At 39.5% G+C, this 26,491-nt stretch overlaps 1 protein-coding gene across 8 annotated transcripts in view; it reads left to right on the top strand.

The window, feature by feature from the left end:
- LOC128704107 (zinc finger protein 99-like) overlaps nt 1-26,491 on the top strand; it is a 137,185-nt gene that overhangs the window by 74,590 nt on the left and 36,104 nt on the right. The window contains exons 1-2 of one of the 8 annotated variants that reach the window (XR_011393857.1): nt 10,411-11,585; nt 13,047-13,163. The gene's annotated coding sequence lies outside the window, so the exon portion shown is untranslated. Of the gene's footprint in view, nt 1-10,410; nt 11,586-11,692; nt 11,719-11,738; nt 11,918-13,046; nt 13,164-26,491 lie in introns of those variants that run through there. The other 7 variants (XR_011393858.1, XR_011393860.1, XR_011393864.1 and 4 more) reach the window with 7 other exon arrangements.

The following is a 26,491-nucleotide window of genomic DNA, read 5'->3' as shown; positions in this document are numbered from 1 at the left end:
GGCCTCTTGTGAATCCATGCTGAGTATCATTAATCAAGCTATGCTTATCGAGATGGCTTCTTATAATCTCAGCTATAATTGACTCTAGTAATTTGCCTACAATTGAGGTCAGGCTTATTGGGCGGTAATTTGACGGTAACGACTTGTCCCCTGTTTTAAAAATAGGAATTACATTAGCCATCTTCCACATATCAGACACTACACCTGTTTGAAGAGATAAATTAAAAATATTAGTTAATGGTTCACAGAGTTCCATTTTGCATTCCTTAAGAACCCTTGAAAAAACCTCATCAGGACCCGGCGACTTATTTTGCTTCAGTCTGTCTATCTGCTTCACAACCATTTCACTAGTGACTGTGATGTTACATAATTTACCTTCTTCTAGCCCACTATAAAAATTAATTACTGGAATATTGTTAGTGTCTTCCTGTGTAAAAACTGAGAGAAAATAATTATTAAAAATCGAGCACATTTCATTCTCTTTGTCAGTAAGGTGCCCATAGTTATTTTTAAGGGGACCTATCTTGTCTCTAACTTTTGTTCTCTAGACCTGGAAAAAACTTTTTGGATTAGTTTTAGAATCCCTAGCAACTTTAATTTCATAGTCCCTTTTAGCTTTTCTTATCCCCTTTTTAATGTCCCTCCTAATGTCAATGTACTGATTCATAAGATGACCCTCACCTCTTGATACGCCTATAAATTCCTTTCTTATGCCCTAGTAGATATTTGAGCCTATTATTCATCCATTTTGGGTCATTTCTATTTGATCTAATTTCTTTATATGGGATAAACGTTCTTTGAGCAGCATGTATAGTGTTCAGAAAACTATCATATTGATAGCTCACTTCGTTACCCCAGTCAACAGATGATAAGTGTTCTCTAAGCCCATCGTAATCTGCTAAGCGAAAATCTGGGACTGTTACTGAGTTATCGCTACTATCGTACTTCCAATCAATGCTAAATGTAATTGATTTGTGGTCGCTAGCACCCAGTTCCTCTGAAATTTCTAAATTATTAACAAGGGATTCATTGTTTGCCATAATTAAGTCAAGCAGGTTATTTCCCCTTGTAGGTTCTGTCACAAACTGCTTCAAAAAACAATCCTGAACTACTTCTAAGAAGTCGTATGATTCTAAACTCCCAGTCAAGAAATTCCAATCAATATGACTAAAGTTAAAGTCTCCTAGAAATACTACATTATCATGCCTTGTGGCCTTAACAATTTCCTCCCATAGTAGTCTCCCTTGGTCCCTATCTAAGTTTGGGGGATGGTATATCACTCCTAAAATCAGTTTTTCTTGCCCCTCTGAAAATTCTATCCAAACAGACTCTGTATGTGTTACTTCAGACTTAATACCCGTTTTTATGCAACAGTTCAAGCGATCTCGGACATACAATGTCACCCCACCCCCCTTCCCGACACTTCTATCTACTTGGAACAATTTAAAACCCTGAATATGACATTCCGCAGGCATGTCCCGACTTTTTGAATTAAACCACGTCTCAGTTAAGGCAAATACATCAATGTTACCTGCACTAGCAACTAATCTCAACTCGTCCATCTTATTCCTAGCACTACGGCAATTAGCATAATAAACATTGAAAGACTCTCCTTTCTCTTTACCCTTCCTGCTCATTTCTGTTTTTCTACTAAACCTATTACTGTCCTTATCACCCAAAGTCCCTGGCTTTTCAATATCTACCTCGTTCTGCGTATTACTAGTTCCCCTAGAACTCGTAATATTACTACACTGGGACTTCACTGTTTTCCTGCCAAAACCCATACCACTAACTATTCCTAGTTTAAAGTCCTAACAGCTCCCTCCACTGCAGTTGCCAGTGCTACCACCCCAGACCTAGATAAGTGAACCCCATCCCTGGCATACATGTCATTTCTGCCATAGAAGAGGTCCCAGTTGTCAATGAATGTTACCGCATTTTCCTTACAGTATTTGTCCAGCCAGCAATTGACACCAATTGCCCTGGACAACCATTCATTTCCAACTCCTCTCCTTGGCAAAATAACACATATGACAGGTTTCCCACCCTTACTCCTAATTATTTCTATTGCTGACCTATACGTGCTAATCAGGTCTTCACTCCTACGTCTGCCAACATCGTTGCCTCCAGCACTGAGACAGATAATAGGATTGCTCCCATTACCTCTCATGATGTCATCCAGACGGCTAACAATATCCTCCATCCCAGCCCCAGGAAAGCAAACTCTCCTACTCCTGTCCTTCAAGCAGAACGCCCTATCCATATACCTAACTTGGCTATCCCCAACAACAACAATATTCTTACCTTCCTTGGTGTCGTTCATCGTGATGTTCCCAGTAGTCGACTCACATTCGTTGGGTAGCACTGAGAATGTATTAGATGTTTCCACAACAGTTTCCATGGCAGTCTCTTTCTTCTTCATCATTTCTACCTTTCCATTCGTCTTCTTGATTGTCAACTTCGTTCCCTGCTGTCCAGCCACTGACCAGTTTCCCTTCTTGACCTGAGGACTCAAAACAGGAGGACTACTACGAATCATCTTGTTTTCCTCGGTCAGTCGCCGAATCTCCAACTTCGCCATCCTCAATTCTTCCTTAAGCTGATGGTAAAGTTCCTCGATGGAGGGCATCTTGCTTCAATTCGTAGAGAGCGCGCAAACAGGTCTTCACAGAGGTAAGTACACGTCAACACTGCGCAAAAGCCAACTCAATCAGGAGCTACTGCGCAGCACGTCCGCATGGCTCAATAGCGATGCGAACACACGGTGGGCCCGGGTTTGATTCCCGGCAGGTGGAAACATCGACACGTTTCCTTACACCTGTTGTCCTGTTCACCTAAATTCAAATTCAAATTCAAATTCGAAGTTTATTCTCTATAAGGATTACAATGCTGAGTTTACAGAAATTTGGTTATTGTTTGGTTTACATGTAGTAAAATTGTGATTACAGAGTGTACCACTAGAACGCTTAGCATGGCTAGGCATTTCGGGCATACTTAGTTTTATTCTTAATTGTAAAATATTACAAATTATGAGGTAAGTTGGTATTATGGCTAAGTGACTAAATACTAGTTTGTGAGTTTAGCAATGTGAATGCTTTTGTTTTGGCACAGTACATAGTTTCAGTATTGGAGTATCACAGGATTCATTATTTTAAGACTGAGATTAATATTTCCGTTTATGATCAAATGAGTGAGTGAGTGTAAGTGTGAACCACCAGGTGGTATTCGTGTAGTTAGTTGACAGGGTGTATCAGGGAGATAAGATATTTTCTAATGGTAGTTTTGAAGGTGATGAATGTGTCTGCAGTTCTAGAGTTCTCAGGTAGGGTATTCCAGATTTTAGGGCCTTTGACATACATTGAATTTTTGTAAAGGTTTAGTCGGACACGGGGAATGTCCCACAGGGAAGTGTCCTTGGCCCTCTTCTCTTTCTCCTATACATTGACCTACCAAATGCTTCGCAATTACTCAAACCCACACTATTTGCTGATGACACAACATACGTCTTCTCCCACCCGAGCCCAGTCACGCTAGCCAATACTGTAAATACCGAATTACAGAAAATATCTACCTGGATGAGTACTAACAAACTTACACTAAACATTGACAAAACCTACTTCATTCAGTTTGGTAACAGAGCTACAGATGTCCCTCTTAACATAATGATAAACGGATCACCTATCACAAAGCTAACAGAGGGAAAATTCTTAGGAATCCACCTTGATAATAGACTCAAATTTCATACACATATACAACAAATTTCTAAGAAAATTTCCAAGACTGTAGGCATACTATCGAAGATACGGTACTATGCTCCACAGTCAGCCCTCCTGGCCCTATATCACTCTCTTATTTACCCCTATCTCACCTATGGAATTTGTGCATGGGGCTCAACAACAAGTAACCATCTCAGACCACTAATTACCCAACAAAAGGCTGCAGTTAGAATGATAACAAATTCTCACTACAGGCAGCACACTCCACCAATATTCAAAACACTCAACCTACTCACCATACAAAACATCCATACTTATTACTGCACCTATTACATACATAGAACACTCAACTCTGATATTAACCCTCCCCTCAAACATCTCCTTGCCAACCTCAACAGAACACATGACCATAACACAAGGCACAGATCACTCTTTGATATTCCTCGTGTCCATCTCACGCTATGCAAAAACTCAATGCACATAAAAGGCCCTAAAATCTGGAATTCATTACCTGTAAATATAAAAGAAACACTACCTGTTTATAAATTCAAGTCTCTTCTCAAAGATCACTTACTCACCCAAAACCAAATAAATACTGAATAACTGAACCTTATAAATTGTACATCTTAAATGTTTCTCACAATTATATCACATAAATGTTAAACCTAAAACCCAATCTAACTTTATTATTTTTTAAATACACTACCTAACAGAATACTCCATTCTACTGAATTTACAACAATGCATGCAACCATATGACCTGTCTTTGTAATACTCACTTGTGCTTTATAGTAATCTGTTTACATTAATGTTTTTCACTGATTTCATCATTGCTTAGTTAATCTTAAGTTAATTTTAAGCCAGCCCGTAATGCTATGCATAGTATAAGTGGCTTTGGCATGCTGCTCTTATCTGTATTTTTTTGTACCTCTGTATGTGTGCTCAAATTATAAATAAATAAATAAATAAATAAATAAAAAGATGTTTGTGTCTGGTGTTATGCCTGTGGGTTCTGTCACAACTATCAAGAAAGCGTTTTAGGTCAAGGTTGATATTAGAGTTTAAGGCCCTGTAGATATAGATTGCACAGTAGTAAGTGTGGATGTACTGAACTGGGAGCAAGTTTAGATCTATGAAGAGTGGGGGGGTGTGTTGCCAGGGATGGGATTTAGTGGTTATTCTTACTGCAGCTTTTTGTTGGGTTATTATTGGCTTTAGGTGTGTTGCTGCAGTTGATCCCCAAGCACAAATAGCATAGGTGAGGTATGGATAAATAAGTGAGTGGTATAGTGTGAGAAGGGCATTTTGCGGCACGTAGTATCGTATCTTGGAGAGGATCCCAACCGTTTTGGATACTTTTTTGGCTATATGCTGGATATGGGTGCTGAAATTCAGGTTGTTGTCCAGGTATAAGCCTAGGAATTTTCCCCCATTATTTCTGGTAATTAGAGTGTTGTCAATCTTAATGTTAATTTGTGCATCTCCTGCTCTGCTACCAAACATAATATAGTAGGTTTTGTCAGTGTTAAGCGTAAGTTTATTGGCTGTCATCCAAGTCGATATTTTAATCAGCTTCTCATTCACAATGGTGTTGAGGGTGGCAAGATTAGGGTGAGAGATGACATAAGTCGTGTCATCAGCAAAGAGAATGGGTTTCAGGTGTTGGGATACGTTTGGAAGGTCATTGATGTATATGAGGAAGAGCAGGGGACCAAGGACACTTCCCTGCGGAACTCCAGTATCAAGTGGCCGTGTTGCTGATGCTGTGTCTTTAATGGTGACGTACTGATACCTATTAGTAATGTAAGATTTGAAATAAGCAAGTGCATGGCCTCTTATACCGTAGTGATCAAGTTTGTGGAGTAGGATGTCGTGGTCTACTGTGTCAAAAGCTTTTCTTAGGTCAATAAAAATTCCTAGTGGATATTCCTTATTTTCCAATGCTGTGTAAAGCAGATCTAGCATTTTTATGATTGCATCATTAGTGCTTTTATTTTTCCTAAATCCAAACTGGCAGGGGTTGAGTATGTTTTGAGCCGTTATAAATGAATACAGTCTCCTGTGCACGAGTTTCTCAAAGATTTTGGATAGCAATGGTAAGTTAGATATTGGCCTATAGTTGTTTAAGTCTGTAGGGTCACCACCTTTATGTATTGGTGTAACCCTTGCCATCTTGAGTAGTTTCGGGAAGGTGCTAGTCTCTATTGACTTGTTAAAAAGTAATGAAATAGCATGCGAAAGGACATGGGCCGCTCGCTTGTACAGTAATGGTGGGACATGAGACAGATTCCCCGAGTTATTTTTAAGTGACTTTATGATCTCAATGACTTCCGTGGGCTCAGTTGGTGCAAGATAGAAGGAATTAGGGAAATTTCCATCTAGGTAGTCCCCGGCATGGGCATTGGTATGTGGGATTTTACTGGCGAGATTAGATCCTATGTTTGAGAAGAAGTCATTTATCTTGTTAGCTGTGTCAGTGGGATGTAGTGGTGTTTCATTAGGTTTAGTTAGGACAATATTCTTGGTTTTTCTCAGTTTGTGGGTCCCTAGAATCTGAGAGAGTGTTTCCTATCTCCTCTAGTGTCTGTGAATCTACTGGAGTAGTATAGTTGTTTGGCTTTTTTTATTACTTTGGTGAGAGCTGATGAATAGTGTTTATGAGTATCTTTGTGTATTAAGCCCTGTCTATATTGCTTTTCATATTGGTGTTTCTTGTCAATGGATTTCAGAATGGTGCTGGTTAGCCATGGGCAACCAAGCCGTTTGTTTGTGATCTGTTTTGTTTTTATAGGACAATGTTTGTTGTATAGTCTAAGTAATTTGTTAAGAAAGATGTCTGTCCAGTCATCAATACCATTGGCCTTGGAGAATTCTGTAGGCCAATCAACAGTCTCTAGGTCAGCTGTGAACTTCCTTACTGAGGCCTCGTCATGGAGTCTAAATGAGACTTTGTTGTATTCAAGTGGTGGTTTACTAATGTTTGTCAGGAGGAAGGTAGGGTAGTGGTCTGTAGTGCTATCTGTGATTATCCCTGATTTAAGGGGGGCTAGTATATTGGTCCATATGTGGTCTATTATGGTTGCACTTGTCTCAGTGAGCCTGGTTGGTTTAGTTATTGTTGGTATGAGAAGTGTGTTGTTCATATTGTTGATGAAATCAGTTACAGGCTGATCATCTAGGAACAAATAGGTACCTGGGGTGTTAGGCGACTGGTGTGGGTCGCATCCTGGGGGACAAGATTGAGGACCCCAATGGAAATAAGTTAGTCCTCGATGACGCACTGACTTTCTTGGGTTATCCTGGGCGGTTAACCCTCCGGGGTTAAAAATCCGAACGAAATCTTATCTTGACACCCCCTTCCAGGTATACTCCAGGTACAACCCTGTAAAAACCCTTGTCAAAATTTAAAGCAGTGACAGGTGAAGATAAGGGTGTAGATGGGGAGAAGGGTGAGGGAGTAAGAATAGGGAGAAAAGGGGTGGGCAGTGGTGTTGAGAAAGGAGAAATAAGATAAGAAGGGGGGATAATAGTGGTCAGGGATTTGTGGGCAGGGAATGGTCCCAAATCTGCACGAAAGCAAAAGACTAGGTAGACGATGCAATATACCCTAAATGAAAAGCGAGCGCCATGAGTAAACTAAAAGAAAATATAAGTGTCCAGAGCCCAAGAATATTCAACAGCCTCACCAGGCAGAAGAGGAATTACTAATAGGCCCCTGGCTGCTTTCAAGAACCTAACGCTGTATAGCCCTTGTGGCTTAGCGCTTCTTTTTGATTATAATAATAATAATTCAAGAACCTAAGAACATAAGAACGAAGGAACACTGCAGAAGGCCTACTGGCCCATGCGAGGCAGGTCCAAGTCTCCTACCGGCTTAAGCCAATGCACCCAACCTAGTCAGGTCAGGTCACATTGACTTAAGGGAGGAACACGGCAACCGACCTGGTAGCACAAGCTATCAGGTCTAACTCACACCCACCCACATCTACTCATGTATTTATCCAACCTATTTTTAAAGCTACACAACGTTCTGGCCTCTATAACGGTACTTGGGAGTTTGTTCCACTCATCCACAACTCTATTACCAAACCAGTACTTTCCTATATCCTTCCTGAATCTGAATTTTTCCAACTTAAAACCATTGCTGCGAGTCCTGTCTAGGCTAGATATTTTCAGCACATTATTTACATCCCCTTTATTTATTCCTGTCTTCCATTTATACACATCGATCATATCCTCCCTAATTCTACGTCTTTCTAGAGAGTGCAGTTTCAGGGCCCTCAGTCTATCCTCATAGGGAAGGTTTCTGATACATGGGATCAACTTTGTCATCCTCCTTTGTACATTTTCCAGAGAATTTATATCCATTCTGTAATACGGTGACCAAAACTGTGCAGCATAATCTAAATGAGGCCTAACCAAGGATGTATAGAGTTGAAGAACAACCTGAGGACTCCTATTATTTATGCTTCTTGATATGAAGCCAAGGATTCTATTAGCTTTATTGCGAACACTTATGCACTGTTGTCTTGGTTTCAGATTACTGCTAACCAGAACTCCTAAATCTTTTTCGCAATCCGTAATATTAAGATCTACATTATTTAGTTTATATGTGGCATGGTTATTGTCCTGTCCAACATTTAGAACTTTGCATTTGTCTATATTAAACTGCATCTGCCACTTCTCCGACCACTGCATCAGTCTATTCAAATCTTCCTGGAGTGCTCGAATGTCCTCGTCAGAATGAATTCGACGGCCTATTTTGGTGTCATCGGCAAACTTGCCGATGTCGCTCTTTATGCCCTCATCTATGTCGTTTATGTAGATTGTGAACAGCAGGGGGCCCAACACTGACCCCTGTGGAACACCGCTCGTGACGCTTCCCCACTCTGATTTCTCCCCATTTATGCAAACTCTCTGCTGCCTATTTGTCAACCATGCCTCTATCCAGGAAAAAATTTCTCCTCCTATTCAGAGGGAACTGCTGTATAGCCCTTGTGGTTTAGCGCTTCTTTTTTTATTATAATAATAATCAAGAGGGAACTGAAGATACCTAAAGTCAGTGCCGGATCAGCAGAGTTGTAGTTCGTACGTTGGATTACGTGCGGCCAGCAGTAACAGCCTAGTTGATCAGGCCCTGATCTACTAGAAAACCTGGTCGAGGACTGGGCCGCGAGGGCGTTGACCCTTAGAACGACCTCTAGGTAGGTAGGGGATTGGTGGGCCGGAAACGACAGGGACTGGTGAGCTAAGAACGACAGGGACTGGTGGGCCGAGAACGACAGGAACTGGTGGGCAGGGAACAACAAGGATTGGTGGGGAGGGACCGGTGGACAGGTAACGACAGGGATTGATGGGCATAGAACGACAGGGATCGGTGAGCTAAGAACGACAGGAACTGGTGGGCATAGCGGGTGGAGAAAGATCTTTTATATAATAACTACGAACTAAATAAATATATAACAGAGGAATAAAGAAAAAAAAAGATGGGTGTGTGGGGGGAGGGATGCAGGAAAGAGGCACGGGGAAGAGGAGGTTTACCTGGAGAGAGTTCCGGGGGTCAACGCCCCCGCGGCCCGGTCTGTGACCAGGCCTCCTGGTGGATCAGAGCCTGATCAATCAGGCTGTTACTGCTGGCTGCACGTAAACCGACGTACGAGCCACAGCCCGGCTGGTCAGGAACCGACTTTAGTTGCTTGTCCAGTGCCAGCTTGAAGACTGCCAGGGGTCTGTTGGTAATCCAGGTATGTATGCTGGGAGGCAGTTGAACAGTCTCGGGCCCCTGACACTTATTGTATGGTATCTTAACGTGCTAGTGATACCCCTGCTTTTCATTGGGGGGATGTTGCATCGTCTGTCAAGTCTTTTGCTTTCGTAGTGAGTGATTTTCGTGTGCAAGTTCGGTACTAGTCCCTCTAGGATTTTCCAGGTGTATATAATCATGTATCTCCCGCCTGCGTTCCAGGGAATACAGGTTTAGGAACCTCAAGCGCTCCCAGTAATTGAGGTGTTTTATCTCCGTTATGCGCGCCGTGAAGGTTCTCTGTACATTTTCTAGGTCAGCAATTTCACCTGCCTTGAAAGGTGCTGTTAGTGTGCATTTAGATTTAGATTTCAGATTTTGCCACCAAAGTGGCTAGTTTATTGTGCACCCCATATCCATCCTGTGGACGGTAGCGCAAGAGCATATGGGTACACAAAAGGCCCAGGAACTAGGCCCCAAGGGGTTAACATGAATACATATGGATTTATATTTACATATCTATAGTTCACTTATCTGTTACAAGCAAATTTAGGAAATTTGCTTAGTATATCTGATATCTTATTTTCATTAATAAGATATCTTAACATGTCACATAGGTTATTATATTGTCTATCTCTGTATTCCTCAATAAGTGGACAATTAAGCACATAGTGTTCAAGATAGTGACCATATGCCTGATCACATAATTTACATTTAGTTTGATCATCATCTGTGTGTCGAAGGAGGGATAGGCTGTGGTGGCAGTAGTGGTAAGGTTGTGTTGAAGATGGAAGATGTAATGGCTGTAACGGTTTTGGCGTGGGTGTGGTGGTGGAATTGTGTTGAAGATGGTGGTTGTAGTGGTGGCGATGGGTGGGGCTTGTGTTGGTGTTTATAGTGGTGGGGGTTGGGATTGTGTTGGAGATGGTAGGTCTGTGGTGGGGACGGGTTTATGAAATGGTGTTGGGAGATGGTGATTGTAATGGTGTAATTACAGGTGGTGGAGGTTCAGGTTGTCGTGATGCCTAGTCTTGTATTTTCGTCTTTTTTTTTTTTATGGAACCCACTGTCTTGGAAACTTATAAAGAAAAATAAGGAGAGAGAAAGAAGAACTCTAGAGAGGGAATGAAGTACATGAGGGAGAGTAGATAATGGGTGAGTGACCACCCGCTGCGGGGCAGGATGTTGAGTGACCACCCCAGGTGACGCAGGGGAGGCCTAAGGCGAGGCAGGTCACTTATAGCCAACAAACCTGGAATTTTTCTGGACTCGTTATAGATGCTGTAGATCTTTACGGTTTAGGTATCCATAAACCGTAGCTCGGTTGGTAAAGTACTCGGCTCACATTGAAGTCCGTGGTTCGATCCCCGGTACAGGTGGAAACATAGGGGCGCGTTTCTTTCAGACACCTGTTGTCCGTTTACCTAGCAGTAAGCAGGTACCTGGGTGTTAGTGGACTGGTGTGGGTCGCATCCTGGGACAAAACTGACCTAATTTGCCCGAAATGCTCTGCATAACAAGGGACTTTCTATATAGTAGTATGTCATTAATGTCAGCTAGACCTGTATACCTTGTAAATGTACTTGTAGTAAATAAAGATATTATATTATACCCATTAATTATGCTTCTTTGACTTTGGTCGAGGTTCCTACTCTGGACACTGGAAGGCAGGTTAGACACACTGTAAGCTGTCAGTTATACGATACCTACAATTATACAACTTTATTTCAACATGGTACTTTTACACAGAAATGGGTAACACTTCAGAGAATATTTATTCACTATAATTTTTACCACTGAATATATCATTGCTTAGTTAATCTTAAGTTAATTTTAAGCCTGCCCATAATGCTCTGCATACAAGGGGCTTTTGGCATGTTACACTTAACCACTGTATTTCTTTGTACATCTATGCATCATGTCCAAATTAATAATAAATAAATAAATAAATATATTGAAAGCCCATAGTTATGTATGTATGATAATCTACGTAACTATTTATGTATACCAGAAAAAAACTTCCAGAGCACTTAGGTAAGTAGTGATCCTATAACAATACTAACAAGATACAGCCTAGTTGTCAGTGGCTCTTCAGGCTTAAAGAAGAAAGTTCAAGACAGCCCAAGGTAAGTATATATGTTTATTTAGGCACAAGTACCAAGGATAACTCGAAAAATGTCAGTGACTTGTTTCCATTGGGGTCCTTTATGCTAATAATCTCTACAAGCAGAAACAACTGAAGCAAAACGAGGAAATCTGGTATAAACATTGCTACTATTACTACCTATGTTTATAAAGAACAGGAATAGCGGTTACAAATAGTGATTAACACTGACAAGTGTGTAAGAAAGACGTGTCATAATGAGGGCATTCATTAAGACGTTTTGTCCATCAGGGGAGAGAAGGAGATGTCAGTCTAATACAGAGAATAGACAGGAAGAGTAATATTGTATGTCAGGTGAGGAACTCAACTGACAGTACAACAGCTACGTGATGACTGTGTTAAGTAAGGTTATTTAGGCACAGGTACACGTAAGTACAATTATCATACAGTGTAAATTACTTAGGATAACCCAAAACGTTAGATCAAGTTATTTATTTCCATTGGGGTCTTTGACTTCTTTCTATTGAGGTCGTTGACTTATTTCCATTGAAGTCCTGGACTTATTTCCATTGGGGTCCTGGCCTGGGTTTGACAAATATTGAAGTAATATTTACTTAAACTCCAGGTCTGATCACGGCCATTAATTTATTTGGCAAAATTATATATATATTTTTTTTAAAATACAGTTAAACTATCCTTTCTCCCACAACAATAATTAATGTTTTTGAGAATTAATATTTTGGAAGATAATCGTAATACCTTCAGTATGCTAGACTACACCCATGAATAACTGACCAGGGGAGTAACATGTCAGTACTGTCATGTTAAATGCCTGGCTAATCAAAGTTCATGGCAAGTGGACAGTTCCAAACATGCATACACTGGATTAATGTCGTCTTGCTGTCATACTTGTAAAATTACTTTTTTTTTTAACATAATTTTGCATGCTACAGTGTGAGTGCCATTTTAGAATAATTATTTATTAAGTTACATAAGTGTTTTAGGTTATATTAGGGTATGATAGATTACTTAAGGTTTACATAGTTTCGTTTTGTATTACATTTGGATTTTTCCCATTTGTGAAACATAACACACTCAAATGCAGTGCCTGTTTTATAAATGGACATTTTGACCAGTTTTATAAATGGACATTTTGACCTGTTTTATAAATGGACATTTTGACCTGTTTTATAAATGGACATTTTGACCTGTTTTATAAATGGACATTTTGACCTGTTTTATAAATGGACATTTTGACCTGTTTTATAAATGGACATTTTGACCTGTTTTATAAATGGACATTTTGACCTGTTTTATAAATGGACATTTTGACCTGTTTTATAAATGGACATTTTGAATCATAAATTATCACTAAATTTGGACCTGAACATAAAGCAAATATTACTCTTAAGTATTTCCCAGATCATGAAACAGGCAATCTTATGATCTACAAAAATAATTTTCAAACATGTCCTACCAACAGACCTGGTCGACCTTCAACAAGAATCATCATTGGACATTAACTGACTGTCACATCAAGAGTGGAAACATTGGGCATGTTTCCTTGAGACACCTGCTGTCCCTGTTCACCTAGCAGTAAGTAGGTACCTGGGTGTTAGTTGACTGATGTGGGTTGCATCCTGGGGACAAAATTAACCTAATTTGCCCAAAGTGCTTTGCATAACGGGAATTTCTCTATCGTTTGTCACTGATGTCAACTAGGCCTGTATAAGTTGTATCAGGTACTTGATGAAATAAAAATTATTATTATTATTACAGTGGAACCTCGGTTTTCAAATTTAATTTGTTCCAGGTATCTATTCAACAACCAAAATTGACGACAACGAAAGCAATTTTTCCCATAAAGAATAATGTAAATAGAATTAATCCATTCCAGACCCCAAATGACAATATAATAATACGTGTTTATTAATAATGTACTACTATTACTACTACATAAAACAATGTGTAAAATTATTCAGCACAGAGAAACTGTAACTGGAAATTTAACTGAAATGCTGTAAAGTAAATGAAAATTTAACTGCCTCTTACCTGTCAGAGGAGAGCTAATGTTGTTTCTCTTCTTTGTCTCTTTTCACCACTAACACCTTGTTCTGGCTCACTGTTTCCTTGTCTTACTAAAAACCTGTACAGTGAGGTTTGTATCAGGCTCCATTTTAACACTTGTCTAAATTGAGACATTACACTGTCATTGTACATGTTAGAGAGATGGATAGTCACTGCTTTGTCTGGATGGTATTTTTCAGCAAACTCCTGCACTTCACGCCATTTAGCAAATATTTCCTTGACAAGTGTAGTGGGCACATCATCCCATCCATCCTCTTCCTCTAATGACACCACCTCCACTGCAATCTGTTGCTGCTGCTCCTGAAGGTCTAGAAGGTCTTTTGTGGCGAGTTCAATTCTATGTTACTCCTCATCATCATCTTAGTCACCTCTAGGCCCAAGGTTTTCCCCAGGGACACAATATCCTCTACCGGCTCAGGCTCATCTTCAAAGCCTTCAAAATCTCTGGCTGCCACAAAATCAGGCCACAATTTCTTCCATGCAGACTGCATGGCCCTGGAAGCCACATTTCCCTAGGCTTTGGCTATAAGCCTCAAGCAGGTGAGGATATTGAAATAGTCCTTCCAGAACTCCCTGAGGGTTTAATTTCTTTCTGAAGTGACTTCAAAGCACCTTTCAAAAAGTGCTTTAGTGTAGAGTTTCTTGAAGTTAGAAATGACTTGCTGGTCCTTGGGCTGGATGGGAGGAGTGGTGTTAGGAGGCAAGAACTTCACAGTTATAAAATTGAACTCTTCCAGTGACTCATTTTCCAAGTTTGGAGAGTGAGCATTCTGTAAGCATGTGACCTGAGCCACTTTATACCATCCCATACGTGGGGAAGCTTGTCTGTAGACAGCCAAGAGAATGTTTAAAAAACACGATATTTTTTTCTTGAACACCTAATTCAAAAACTGATTTATTCAACAATGTAATCGACAGCTGAGGTTTGACTGTATATATTAGTATTAAGGTTGGGCTTTGAAATCATCTGGGATAAGTTAACCCTTTCAGGGTTTCAGACGTACTAGTACAGCTTATGCACCAGGGTTTTTGACGTACTAGTACGCCTAAATTCTAGTACCCTCAAATCTAGTGAGAGAAAGCTGGTAGGCCTACATATGAAAGAATGGGTCTATGTGGTCAGTGTGCGCAGTATAAAAAAATCCTGCAGCACACAGTGCGTAATGAGAAAAAAAAAACTGACCGTGTTTTTGGATTACAACAGCGACTTTGCACTGTATTTTCGTATGGTATTTATTGTTGTATTCTAGTTTTCCTGGTCTTGTTTTATAGAATGGAAGACATATTACAGAAATTGAGATGACTTTGACTGGTTTTACAATGAAAAGTACCTTGAAATTGAGCTCAAAGTAGCAGAAATGTTCGAGTTTTACCAAAGTTCAAAAGTAAACAAATCATGCTACGCGTCCAATACACGTCAACTGGTGAATCTAATATTCTTCCACAAGTGTGCTGATATTATTTATACCATTTCTACACTAATGCAGTAGTCTGCATAACAGTAAATCCTCTATGGAATGGAAAGCAAAAGAATGTAAGAGGGGCATGGGGGCGTGACTAATGAACAGAGGAAATGTTATTTTAGTGCCAGGAATGTCTTTCTTGTTTATTCTGGACCCTATTCGGAAATTGGCATCTTTTGAAATTTGTGTGAAATTGGCAAAATTGCTAAATTCTGACCACTTTATTGGATAGTTGAAATCGGTAAATGGGTGGTTTCTTGCACTCAATCGATAGAAAAAATGGTTCTCTAGTGAAATAGTTATGATTTTTGTCGACTAGTACACTGGAATTGGGCGAAAATAGGACTCAGTGGGCAAAATCGCCGATGCGTAAACATCGTCAAGACTGCTAACTTCGTGAGAGCATAATTCCGTAAGTTTCCATCAAATTTCATACTTTTGGTGTCATTATGATTGGGAAAAAATTCTTTTTATAAGAAAAAAATAATTTTTTTTTTTTTGAAAATTTGGAGACCCTGAGAACAAGTCTCAGAGAGGGCCTGGCAACTCTGAAAGGGTTAATAGTTCTTAGCCCATAAATTCAGTGCAGTAAAAAAATAGAAAAAGGATGTTTATATTCACCAGGCATTTTTTAACAATGTACTTATAAAAATCTTGCATTATTTATGGTTATATACAATAATACAATACTCTAGAGAGTATGTAATTAATGGGCCATACAAATGCAGTGTGGATACTGTCACCTGAGGAATGTTTATCATTCAGACCTTTATCTGTGAAACACAGGTGGTAACACATTCGGGATTACAATTTCACTCTTTGTATTAATTTTGGTACAATTACCGACAATATGTTTAAGAAAGATACGTGCAACAAGTGCAACATTTTATTGTGGCAACGTTTCACTCTCCAGTAGCTTTGTCAAGCTGTTACTACTTGATAAAGCTCCTGGAGAGTGAAATGTTGCATAATAAAATGTTGCATTAGTTGCACCTAAGAATTTTACTCTTTATTTATGGGACATTGTAGGAAACCATGTGGTATTCAGAAGATTTTTGTGACCACAATGAAATAGTGATCTGTGTCAGAGAGACCCCTCACTTTAACATGACTTGCTCAGTGAAAGGATTAATAAATTATGCATTATCAGTTCAAGCAGCTTGCTTGCTCCTGGTCTCTAGACACCAGTATGGAGCCATGTTTTATAGTCTATATTTCTGTTGTTCCTAAGTACTAGTAGGTTGGTAGACAGCAGCTGCCCGGGGAGGTACTACCGTCCTGCAAGTGAGTGTGAAATGGAAGCCAGTAATTGCTTTACATGATGGTAAGATTGCTGGTGGTTTTTTTTCTGTCTCATAAACGTGCAAGCTTTCAGGTATGTCTTGCTACTTCTACTTACACTTAGATCACAATACACTTACCCTTCTGTTTTTTTTTTATTTTCTTACTAGTTCTTGTTTTTATTATTTCCACTTACTAGTTCTTGTTTTTGTTTATTTCCACTTATCTCCATGGGAAAGTGGAATACAATTCATCCTCTGTAAGCCATGCGTGTCATAAGAGGCGACTAAAATGCCAGGAGCAAGGGGGTAGTAACCCCTTCTCCTGTATATATTACTAAATTTAAATGGAGAAACTTTTGTTTTTCATTTTGGGCTGGTTTGTTGAAATAAGATTTCTCTTGTTGAAATTTCCTACCTGCCTGCCAGGTGTCTACCTGGAGGGTATTCCAGGGATCAGTGCCCCTGCGGCCCGGTCCACAACCAAGCGTCCCAGTGGATCAGGGCCTGATCAACCAGGCTGTTACTGTTGGCTGCACATAGTCCAAAGTACGAACCACAGCCCGGCTGATCCGGCACCGACTTGAAGTATCTGTCCAGCTCCCTTTTGAAGGCAGCCAGGGGCCTATTGGTAATTTCCCTCATGCCTGGTGGGAGGCTGTTGAACAGTTTTGGGCCCCGGACACTTATGGTGTTTTCTCTTAGTGTACAAATGGCACCCCTACTTTTCGTTGGGGGTATGTATTTTGCATCGCCTGCCAAGTCTTTTACTTTCATAGGGAGTGATTTCTGTGTGCAGATTCGAAACCATCCAAGTATAGATTATGACATAGCTCTCTCACCTGTGTTCCAGCGAGTACAAGTCAAGTGCTTCCAAGTGTTCCCAGTAGTGCAGGTGTTTGATAGAACTTATATGTGCAGTAAAGATTCTCTGTACACTCTCTAGATCTGCAATTTCACCTGCTTTAAATGGAGAAGTTAATGTACAGTAATATTCCAGCCTAGAGAGAACAAGTGATTTGAAAAGGTTCATCATTGACCTGGCACCTCATTTTGAACATTCTCATTATCCAGCTTGATGTCATTATTATTTTTTTTTTTTTTTTTAACAAATAGTTTATTTTTTACAACCTAGTTTTTTCAGTGATACGTAGCTGTTGCATTGGTTTTCTAATTTTGCTGCTTGGTTCTTTTGTTATTTAGTCTCAGGCACTCTGTGATAACTACAAATACTCTGGAACATTCAATAGTAATTACACCATACACAAATAACCTGCACATAGGAGAATGAAACTTATGACAATGTTTTGATCTGACTTGGACCATTAATTAGTCACATACAGACATGAAGGAAGGGAGCCTGGATATGTATGAGAGGGGGGGAGGGGGCAAGAGTAGTAGAGTTAGTTATATAGTATGCAAAAATCATTGTTATCTGTAATTGATATTACTTCTAATCAGAGCATAGTGTTAATCAGACATACACTTCCTTCCCTCCTTTTCTTGTACAATACCACCTGGAAAAGTTTGCACCATTAATCATACTGTACCAGTATCTTGGCTTCCATATTTGCAATGTCTGGAATTTTTCTTAAGTTCTTTCCTCCAATGCCTGAATTTTATTTGCAGTCTCATGAATGTGTGTACTATATACATTTCCTTGACTGTGTTCCTACCTGGCCAACATGTGTCTGAATTTGAAGGGGGAAGGTTATAATTGTGTTGGTGAAGGGGCCCAGGTGGTAAATGAAAATATACATAGACAAAGCAGATCCTTGTTAAAAAAGTTGCTCTTTTTTTTTTTTTTTAAATTAAAGCTGTCTCTGTCTGTGTGTCTTTATTGTATGTCTGCTTACTGCCTATCCCTCAGTGTGGTGAAGTTTTGCAAAGAAGGGAAGAGATAGAAAGGTAGGATGGGGTTAGTAATACAGAATGGCAAGTTCAGGTTTATAGTTGTTTATATTGTAATGAAATGGAATGTTTTTATTCAGTGAATCTATGACCACTGTGGCCTTGGAAGGCAACATGTATTGTTTCTGTAAGTGAAGGGTGTTGATTACCAGCATTGATAGGTGGGATGGTACATATTGTAGAGTTAGTGACTGGGTGCCATTTTTAACCCTTTGAGGGTTTTCGTCGTACTAGTACGTCTTACGTGTAGGGGTTTTTGACGTACTAGTACTCATAAATTCTAGCGGCCTCAAATCTAGTGGGAGAAAGCTGGTAGGCCTTCATATGAAAGAATGGGTCTATGTGGTCAGTGTGCACAGTCTAAAAAAAATCCTGCAGCACACAGTGCATAATGAGAAAAAAAAAAACTTTGACCATTTTTTTTTAATAAATCAGCGACTTTGCAGTGTATTTTCGTATGGTATTTATTGTTGTATTCTAGTTTTCTTGGTCTCATTTTATAGAATGGAAGACATATTACAGAAATAGAGATGATTTTGACTGGTTTTACAAAGAAAGGTGCCTTGAAATTGAGCTCAAAGTAGCAGAAATGTTCGATTTTTACCAAACTTCAAAAGTAAACAAATCGTGCCAAGCGTGCAATACACGTCAACTGGTGAGTCTAATATTCTTTCACAAGTGCACCTATAATATTTATACCATTTTTTACACTAATGCAGTAGTCTGCATAACAGTAAATCTTATATTTTTTGTGAAAATAAAAATTCAAAGTGGAAAGCAAAAGAATATAAGAGGGGCCTTGAGACGTGAATAATGACTAGAGGAAATGTCATTTTAGTGCCAGGAATGTCTTTCTTGTTTATTCTGGACCCTATTCCGAAATTGGCATCTTTTGAGATTTGTGTGAAATTGGCAAAATTGCTAAATTCTGACCACTGTACTGGATAGTTGAATTTCATAAATGAGTGGTTTCTTACACCCATTCGATAGAAAAAATGGAGTTCTAGCGAAATATTCATGTTTTTTGTCGACTAGTGCAGTGAAATTGGCCGAAAATGGGGCTCAAAGTGGGCAAAATCGCCGATGCGTAAATATCGCCGAGACCGCTAACTTTGCGAGAGCATAATTCCGTAAGTTTTCTATCAAATTTCAAACTTTTGGTGTCTTTATGATCTGGAAAAGATTCTCTATCTTTTCATAAGAAAAAATAATTTTTTTTTTTTTTTAAATTTGGCCGACCCTGAGAACGAGTTTCGGAGAGGGCCTGTCGACCCTCAAAGAGTTAAAGGGGGATGGGGAATTTTTGCCAGACTTGGGAATTTTTATTTCCTGGTCTACCATAATTTAAGGGTAAATATTAATCTAAATTACTTTTTATTGACATTCATGAGAGAGTTAATAGAAAGAAAACAGATTTAGGTGTGGTAAGTCCAGTGAGCATATTTTGAACCAAATTCCATTGTTGGTTTTTTAGTTTGAGTGTCTAGTGCCAAGTCGAAAGAAAATGGACATCCAACTCAGTGTCTGAATTAGGTATAAAGGGAGGAAATGGTAATTGGGTGATACGTAAACTCTCATAGTGCGTAATCTAGGAGTACATTTTTATAGCATGCTATTCAAATTTCTTTATCTTGTATGCTCATATTTTTTGTTAAAAATGTCAAGAAATTTATATTTTTTTTTTACCTGGTTTTGTATTGTACAGGAGGGCCCCATTTTAAAGTGCTTTGCTAATTCAGACTTGTCAAATTATGCCCAACAATTCATTTATACGGCTCTTGATTCCCTATTATGGCATCCGTACACCATGCTTTCACTCTTTTTACATCTTCCGTGAGCTCTGTCTCTCTCAATTATGTCTGGAAACTTTCCAAAGTTTCAAGTGTTTTAAAATTAACATGTATTTTATATATACTCTTTTTGGGTTACAGTGACACCTAAGGGTAGTTGTGATAAAAAGAGGGGTTTACAACCCCTCTTTTTTTCTAATTTGAAGTGCAAAGTTAGAAATGATTAAACTCAGTGAGCAAAGTATGTCTATGGCTGAGATAGGACTGATAATTTTACTTATGTGTACCTGTACCTAAATAACTCTTGTGGGTTTAGTGCTTAGTTATGATTATAATAATAATAAAAATGTACCCATAAATAAACTTATTGCACTGGCATGCAGGTATATTAACCCTTTCACTGTCGAGACCTCTGATCCTGAAGTCCCTCTCTGTGTCAAAAAATATAAAATTGTTTTTCTCACCAAAATCTTAAGAATATTTTTGTGAATGTTTTAAAAGAAAAAAAAAATTGCAATCACCACTTACCAAGATATAGAGGCGTGAAGTTGACAGAAAGTGAACCGCTTATGGCAACATCAGCGACTGCTGCTCACTCAGTAATATTATTTTTACTTTTATTCAATTTTTTTCTTTTATTTTTTAATATTTTATTTCAATATACAGTATTTATAAATGGGGTTGTAAGGGTCTTGGCAAGAGGTGTAGACTTAAAAGATAAAGAATCAAACACAAAGTGGGAGTTATCACAGTTGCTTTTTGCTGATGACACTGTGCTTTTGGATAGATTCTGAAGAGAGGTTGCAGAGGTTGGTGGACAAATTTGGTAGGGTATGTAAAAGAAGAAAATTAAAAGTGAATATAGGAAAGAGTAAGGTTATGAGGGTAAGAAAAAGATTAGGCGACGAAAGATTGTATATCAGATTGGAGGGAGAGAGTATAGAGGAGGTGAATGTATTCAGATATTTGGGAGTGGACGTGTCAGAAGATGGATCTATGAAAGATGAGGTGAATCACAGAATTGATGAGGGGAAAAGGGTGAGCAGTGTACTTAGGAGTCTGTGGAGATAAAGAACTTTGTCCTTGGAAGCAAAGAGGGGAATGTATGAGAGTGTAGTTTTACCAACGCTCTTATATGGGTATGAAGCATGGGTGATGAATGCTGCAACGAGGAGAAGGCTGGAGGGAGGGAGGACAATGTGTGGTGTGAATATAATGCAGAGAATTCGTAGTTTGGAAGTTAGGAGGAGGTGCGGGATTGCCAAAACTGTTGTTCAGAGGGCTGAGGAAGGGTTGTTGAGGTGGTTCGGACATGTAGAGAGAATGGAACGAAACAGAATAACATCGAGAGCGTATAAATCTGTAGTGGAGGGAAGGAGGGGTAAGGGTTGGCGTAGGAAAGGTTGGAGGGATGGGGGTAAAGGAGGTTTTGTGTGCGAGGGGCTTGGACTTTCAACAAGCATGCGTGAGCGTATTTGATAGGAGTGAATGGAGACAAATGGTTTTTAATACTTGACGTGCTGTTGGAGTGTGAGCAAAGTAACATTTATGAAGGGGTTCAGGGAAACCGGCAGGCCGGACTTGAGTCCTGGAGATGGGAAGTACAGTGCCTGCACTCTGAAGGAGGGGTGTTAATGTTGCAGTTTAAAAACTGTAGTGTAAAGTACCCTTCTGGCAAGACAGTGATGGAGTGAATGATGGTGAAAGTTTTTCTTTTTCGGGCCACCCTGCCTTGGTGGGAATCGGCCAGTGTGATAAAAAAAAAAAAAAAAAAAATGCTGAAGATAAATTCGAATGTAAGAGAGGATGATTTCAAAGGTTTAGGGAAATTAGCCAATTAACAACATCAAAGTGCAGGGTGAAACAACAATTGCCTACATTGTAGCTGTAGAAAATTATCCACATGAGCTAGCAGGGATAATCAAATGTGGTGGATATACCAAGCAACAGATTTTTAATGTGAATGAAACCACATTATTTTTGAGGATGCTAAGATATTTATTGCTTAAGAAGAGAGGTCTATGCCTAGCTTCAAAGCTGCAAAAGACAAACAAACTTCATTTCTTTCTGTGGTATAAAAATTGTAGTTTTTACATGTAATAAAATATTGTTAAGCACAAATAATTAAGACAGGTTAACACACTTGCTAAGGGCTAATACTACTCACCACTTACTATAATCTAAAAACAAAAATATTTTAAGGTAAGTAATGATTGCATTGTATAAGCAGTTTACTTTGTTTTTTAGGCCTAGTTCTATTGTTCATGTAAAGTGTGTAAACATGTTATCAGGCATTTATATGCATTTAAAAGTGACAACAGGTGATTCACTTTACGGTAATTTTAGCTTTATGGCTGTAGCCTGAAATCTAACCCTCCATATAATCAGGACCCTCCATATAATCGGGACCCTCCATATAATCGGGACCCTCCATATAATCGGGACCCTCCATATAATCGGGACCCTCCATATAATCGGGACCCTCCTGTATAGAGAATATGACTGAAGTTTGGATTTTATTTTTCTCAGTTTTTTATCAGATTCATTTTCTCATATAAGCACTTGGTCCATGAGTGATTAAGTCATTTTTTTTTTTTCAGACATTAGTCAAGAAGTGTGGAATTTGTGAAATCTTTCATGTACTACAATATATATATGTACTTAGTGTATATATTGAGTAGTAAAGTAATAATACTTGTAATAAAATACTATACTGATAGCAGTAGGTATATACATATTACTATAATCGGTAGCAATAGGTATATATTGCTATATATGGAGCGAGCTTTCAGATTTATGTTATCAACTTTTTCTGTCTTGGTTAACCCAGAATTAGTGAGGAACTTGAGTAGGTCCTGTTGGAGGTTTTGTTTCTTTTTGCCTATGGATGTTTATTAACTACCAAGTTTGTCTTGCATATTATCGTGGGGAGTGCTAAACCCATAGAGATTGTACAGCGTCTGTAGGACAGGGGTGATGGAAGGCATTCAGGTTTAATTCAGGGAATTGGAACCCTCCTTGAAGGGTTTGTTTTGCATAAAACTAGTAGAATTTGTATCTATTATTCTGATGGCCCTTTTTTTTTTTTCTCTCTCTCTCTCTCCTCCAAGTGTCAGTCCTGATGTATGACGCCGTGAGCTTAGCTCACTCGGATAAGCTGTGAGCGGTAAATTTGGGCCTAGATATGAGAGAATGGGTCTATGTAGTAAGTGTGCACCACATAAAAAAAAAATCCTGCAGCACGCAGTGGATGAGACAAAACTGCAACCGTATTTTTGGTTTTAAACAGCGACTTTGTAGTGTATTTTTGTATGGATTTTATGGTTGTATTCTTGATTTCTTGGTCTCATTTGATAGAATGGAAGATATATTACAGAAATGAAGATGATTTTGCTTAGTTTCAGGACTGAAGGTAGGTTGAAATTGAGCTCAAAGTAGTGGAAATATTTAATTTTTGCTGATATTTCAGAGTACACATACACGTCCAACTGGCCAGTCTAATGTGCATTTAGGAATGCACTGACATTGTTTATACAATTATAATAATGCAATAGTGTGCATAAAAGTAAATTTTCTATTTTTTGTGAATAAAAATTCAAAATGAAAAGCAAGTGTAATATAAGAAGGGCCTGGAAACATGACTAAGGAGCAGGGGAAATGTTTATTTAGTACCAGGAATGTCTACAGCATTGAATTTTGTGTGAAATTGGCCAAATTACCAATTTCTGATCACTTTATTGGGTAGTTCAAATAGGTAAATGGGTGGTTTCTTGTACTCATTCGATAGAAGGAATACTAGCAAAATACAATAAAACTCCAGTTTTTGTCCAGTCCAAATATCGTACAATTCAAATTTCGACCACTTTTTTTGGCGAATTTTTACTCCTGGTTTCGTACATCGACTAGGAAATCGTCCTTATCGGACGTGTATGCCCACCCGAGACGCCGTCGCCTGACTCAGTCTGCCTCTGTCACTTGTCGAGTGAACAATACTCTGCACATTCATCCATTGTTTTTGGTACTTGTTTATTGAGTGCAACTGTAAAATAAGCCATCATGGGGCTAAAGAAAGTTCAGAGTGCCAATCCTTTGGTAAAGAAGGTGAGAAACATGATAGAATTCAAGAAAGAGCTTGTATCAAAATACGAAAGTGGCGTACGTGTGGCTGAGCTCGCCAGGATGTATGGGAAGTCCAAATCAGCAATCAGTTCCATCCTGGCGAACAAAGTAAAAATCAAGGAAGCTGATTTTGAGAAAGGGGTAAATATGCTAACAAAACAGAGATCACAAACAATTGATGTGGAGAAGTTGTTGGTGTGGATCATTGAAAAACAGTGAGAGATAGTGTTGTGGAGGGGATAATTTGCGAAGAGGCAAGGCGGCTGCATGCAGATCTCACAAAGAAAATGTCTGGAACGAGTGCTGCTGTTAGTGAATTTAAGGCCAGCAAAGGCTGGTTCAATAGATTCAAGAAGCGAAGTGGCTTACAGTGTGGTAAGGCTGCAAATTCAGATAAACGTGCGGCCGAAGAATTCATTGATGAATTCAAGGAGCATGTAGAGGCTGAAGGATTCCTCCCCCAACAAGTGTTCAGTTGTTTCGAAAGAGGCCTCGTTTGGGAGAAAATGCCAATGAGGACCTACATCATGCAGGAGGAAAAAGCATTTCCAGGACACAAGCCTATGAAGGATAGGTTAACTCTTTTGTTCTGTGGTAACACTAGTGGGGATTTCAAAGTGAAACCTTTACTGGTGTATCACTCTGAAAATTCTCGAGTGTTCAAGAAAAACTATGTCATAAAGAGTAAATTGTGTGTGCTGTGGAAGGCTAACGATAAGGCATGGGTCATGAGGCTAATTTTCATTGAGTGGGTCAATGAAGTGTTCGACCTGAGTGTGAAGAAATGCCTCCTGGAAAATAATTTGCCACTCAAGTGCCTCCTGGTAATGGACAATGCTCCTCCTCATCCTCCAGACTTTGAAGACCAATTGTTTGAGGAGTTGTTTCATCACAGTGAAGTTTTTGCCCCCTAATGCCACTCCTCTCATCCAGCCCATGGACCAGCAGATCATTTCAAACTTCAAAATACTCTACACCAAAGCAATGTTTCAAAGGTGTTTTGATGTGACCTCAGACACTGAATTGACCCTAAGAGAGTTCTGGAGGAATCGCTTCAGTATCCTCATAAGCCTTATAGATAAGGCTTGGCAGGAAGTGACTTCCAAGACGATGAACTCTGCTTGGAGAAAATTGTGGCCAGAATGTGTCCAAGAGAAGGATTTTAAAGGGTTTGAGACTGACCCTGACGACCCTACGCCTGTTGTGTCTTTGGGGAAGTCCATGGGGTTGGATGTGAGTGGCAAGGATGTGGAAGAATTGGAGGACCACAGGGTAGAGCTAACCACTGAAGAGCTGCAAGACCTTCAACTGGAACAGCAACAGATCGCAGCTGAGGAAATTGCTTCAGAGGAGGAGGAAGAGGAAGAGAGAGGGGAGAATGTGCCTTCTTCAGTGATTAAGGACATGTGTGCAAAGTGGAGAGAGTTGCAAAGTTCTGTGGAGAATTATCACCCTAACAAAACTGTTGCAAGCCGTGTCTGCAACATGTTCAACGATAGTGTCTTGTCCCATTTTAGACAAATCTTAAAGAGACGCCAGAAACAGGCCTCTCAGAATGATTTTTTGTGCGACAGAGTTGCAGTGACTCTCATGCTGGTCCTAGTGCCAATAAAAGACAGAGAAGGGCAGTAACCCCAGATAGAACTTTGATACCTGAAGTCCTTATGGAGGGAGATTCCCCTTCCAAACGAAAGCCTCTCCTCTCTCTCCCCTCCTCACCTTCTTCCATACGCCAACAAGAGTCTTCAATAAAGATATGTAATAGTGATTTAAATATTCATTTTTTTTTCAACAAGTTGGTCGTCTCCCACTGAGGCAGGGTGACCCAAAAAAGAAAGAAAATCCCCAAAAAGAAAATACTTTCATCATCATTCAACACTTTCACCACACTCACACATTATCACTGCTTTTGCAGAGGTGCTCAGAATACAACAGTTTAGAAGCATATACGTATAAAGATACACAACATATCCCTCCAAACTGCCAATATCCCAAAACCCCTCCTTTAAAGTGCAGGCATTGTACTTCCCATTTCCAGGACTCAAGTCCGACTATAAGAAAATAACCGGTTTCCCTGAATCCCTTCACTAAATATTACCCTGCTCACACTCCAACAGATCGTCAGGTCCCAAGTATCATTCGTCTCCATTCACTCCTATCTAACACGCTCATGCACGCTTGCTGGAAGTCCAAGCCCCTCGCCCACAAAACCTCCTTTACCCCCTCTTTCCAACCCTTTCGAGGACGACCCCTACCCCTCTTTCCTTCCCCTATAGA

The sequence above is a fragment of the Cherax quadricarinatus genome, chromosome 66 (assembly GCF_038502225.1).
Source record: "Cherax quadricarinatus isolate ZL_2023a chromosome 66, ASM3850222v1, whole genome shotgun sequence".
Lineage (NCBI taxonomy): Eukaryota > Metazoa > Arthropoda > Malacostraca > Decapoda > Parastacidae > Cherax > Cherax quadricarinatus.
This window is presented reverse-complemented; position numbering and strand designations above follow the sequence as displayed.